We start from the raw sequence: 3,409 nt of genomic DNA on the forward strand, positions 1-3,409 counted from the left end.
CATATTGTGATCGTGGATGGGTTTTTTCCTATTCTTTTCTGATAAACACAAGTAAACATCTTGTGGACTATGTATCCAAGTTTTTTTGCTTTTTTTTTGTTTATTGTCTATCGCCTCTATTGTGTCCATTTTCCAGTTCCTGATCCAGAATTGACAAGTGAAGCTCAGTACAAATGTGGCTCCCTGCATATTCCACCTCATTCTGTGACTGAGGTCGCTACAATTAGTAAAAAGGTCTGCAGTTTCAAGGCTACAAGACAATGTTTCCTTAAGAGCTTCCCCAGTATTGCGTAGTGTACCTAGCAGGGGGAACTTGCTGCCTGGGACCCTCTTTTGCCTTCAGAACTCCCATAATTTTTCATGTTATAGATTCAACGAGGTCCAGGAAACATTCCCCAGTGATTTTGGTCCATAATGACATGATAGCATCACACAGTTGCTGCAGATTTGTCGTCTGCACATCCATGTGAATCTCCTGTTCCACTACATCCCAAACTGCTCTGTTGGATTGAGATCTGGTGACTGTGGCCATTTGAGTACAGTGAACTCATTGTCATGTTCAAGAAACTAATTTGAGATGATTTGAGCTTTGTGGGATGGAGCATTATCCTGCTGGAAGTAGGCATCAGAAGATGGGTACACTGCAGTCATAAAAGGATGGACATAGTCAGAAACAATACTCTGGTAGGCTGTGGCATTTAAAAGATGCTGAATTGGTACCATGGGGCTCAAAGTGTGCCAAGAAAATATACTCCATAACATTTACACTACCACCACCAGCCTGTTGATACAATGCAAGATGTATCCATGTTTTCATGTTGTTGATGGCAAATTCTAACCCTACCATCTGAATGTTGCAGTAGAAATTGAGACTCATTAGACCAGGCAACGTTTTTCTAATCTTCTATTGTCCAGTTTTGGTGAGTGGCACCCGGTGTGGTCTCCTGCTGCTGAAGCCCATCTGCTTCAGGTTTTGACATGTTGTGCATTCAGAGATGCTCTTCTGAATACCTAGGCTATAATGAGTGGTTATTGGAGTTACTGTTGCCTTTCTAACAGCTTGAACCAGCCTGGCCATTCTCCTCTGACCTCTGGCATTAACAAGGCATTTTCGCCCAGAGAACTGCCGCTCACTGGATATTTTCCCTTTTTTGGACCACTCTCTGTAAACCCTTGAGATGGTTGTGCATGAAAATCCCAGTAGATCAACAGTTTCTGAAATACTTAATGGCACAAACAACCATGCCACATTCAAAGTCTCTTAAATCACCTTTGTTCCCCATTCTGATGCTCGGTTTGAACTTCAGCAGGTTGTTTTGACAATGTCTATAGGCCTAAATGCATTGAGTTGTTGCCATGATGACTGGTGTTTGGTTGATTAGATATTTGCATTAACAAGCAGTTGAACAGGTGTACATAATAAAGTGGCTGGTGAGTGTGTGTGCGTATATATTGTCACACACGTATGCATGGAAGGCAGCTAATGGGCTTGAGTAAGGGCAATTTCGAATCAGACCAGGATGTGGCAGAGTGCACTGACTCTTTTTCTCCCTTTCCTGCAGACCATTCATGGGAGATTCCACCTGGCCCTCTTGACGTCACTTCCGGGTCTGAGCCTATGGAAGAAGACCTTGCCGGCTCCAGCCCCTGTGATGTCACGTCTAAGCTCGAGCCTATGGCTGAAGACCCTTATGAGCCCGACCCCTTTGACTTCACTTCCTGTCTTCCCCTTTAAAAGCCTCCACCTTTTCCCTATTCCCTTAGTTCTGTTTTGGGCTCGGTTTTGTGCACATCAGTGTATAACATTTTGCGACTTTGCAGCCAGGATACCAAATATATGGGTGGCTGCCCCAGACCTTACTATGAATCTGTGTGGAGTTTCTGAATATATATATATATATATATATATATATATATATATATATATATATATATATATATATATATACTGTATATATAACTTGCTTTACAATACAATTTTCAATGTAGTATAACAATTTATACATTCATATCCAGGCCAAAGAGAAGTCATTGGAGCGGTACAATCATCCAGTTCTATAATAGGGCATGCTAATGATTGTACGTCCGGTCTGCTGAAGTAAAGGAGACATTCTTCTTGTACACAACTTCTGGCTTCTAGAAGGTCCCACAACATTATAAGTACTCATGCATTTTACATATTCAGTGAGTCCTTTATGAAGCTTGACAAGTATAGGTAACTACCATCTAAGCTATGTTTTATATGGACTGTGCTCTTCTAAGACCCAAATAGTGTCCTTTTTCCTATCTGTGCAAATGCACCTGCTCCAATCAGTCATGGCCTCTGCTGGGTCAGGCCTGTTTTAATTAAATAAGATCCCTGCCTGAAAGAACTGTCCTTACATCAGCTGCATTAGACTCACAAATCACAATTATCAAGTAGTTGTTTTTTAATTCTGGCTACACATAAAAGATTAAGTACTTTTAGATTATCACGGCAAGTCCCGTTGTTAGAATGGGGGTCAAGAAGGTGTGTTCAAGTTATTAAGATAATCTCGCTCCTCATCCTCACTGGGAAACCTATGGTAGAGTACTGGAACAGAAATCCTGACTAACACCTGAACCTCATATCAGGAAAGTGCAATGTGGCTGCCATGCTGGCTTTCGAAATGTGGGGTTGAGATGTCGCTGTTGTTGGGCAATACTAGCTCCAAGTACCCTATGGTAACTTGTGTAAGGTAACACAACAGTACGGAATTCCCGAGATACTGTTGTATTCATGTAACAAGAATTATATTCACATACTTGGCATTGTGTCTGTTTAACATGGCGAAGGTCTTTGTCAAAACTATATCTTATCTCCTTTCCTGCTAGAGATTTTCATGGATAGGATATCAGAAAATGACAAAATATTGGAGAATATCCAGTATGGTGGCATTAGGGCTGTGTCACCACTATTCACAGGGTGGTTGTCTGCTTCTTGTTGTTGATGTTGCTTGGCCTTGTCAAGCTGATCCCCAGCATACACTGGTGTGGTTGGTGTGAGTCTCATGCTCTTGGGATAAGAATTAGCACCTTCAACTCTGTGGTCAGAGTCTGCTCCCATAAAAGAGTTTCCTACAGGTGAGGGGTGAATAGCTGCCCCAACTTCCTTGGCATTTTATTCATGTTTGAGTGAGTAGATGCTCATGTAACTGACCAATTAATTGGTGTGGCAATAACAATTTTTGGACTGTTGTACCAGACAGCATTGGCGAAGTCCCCAATTGACGCTCTTCGAATCGTATGGCATTCTTATCCTTACCTACAGTACGGTCATAAACTGGGCGGTGACAAACAACAAGCAGGACTAATAACACCCCTTTAGAGAGCTGCAGTGCTCACTCCATTATAAAGGAAGGAGCTCACCAATATGGCAGAACCCCAGAGA

Source organism: Erpetoichthys calabaricus, chromosome 17 (assembly GCF_900747795.2).
Source record: "Erpetoichthys calabaricus chromosome 17, fErpCal1.3, whole genome shotgun sequence".
NCBI classification, from domain to species: domain Eukaryota; kingdom Metazoa; phylum Chordata; class Cladistia; order Polypteriformes; family Polypteridae; genus Erpetoichthys; species Erpetoichthys calabaricus.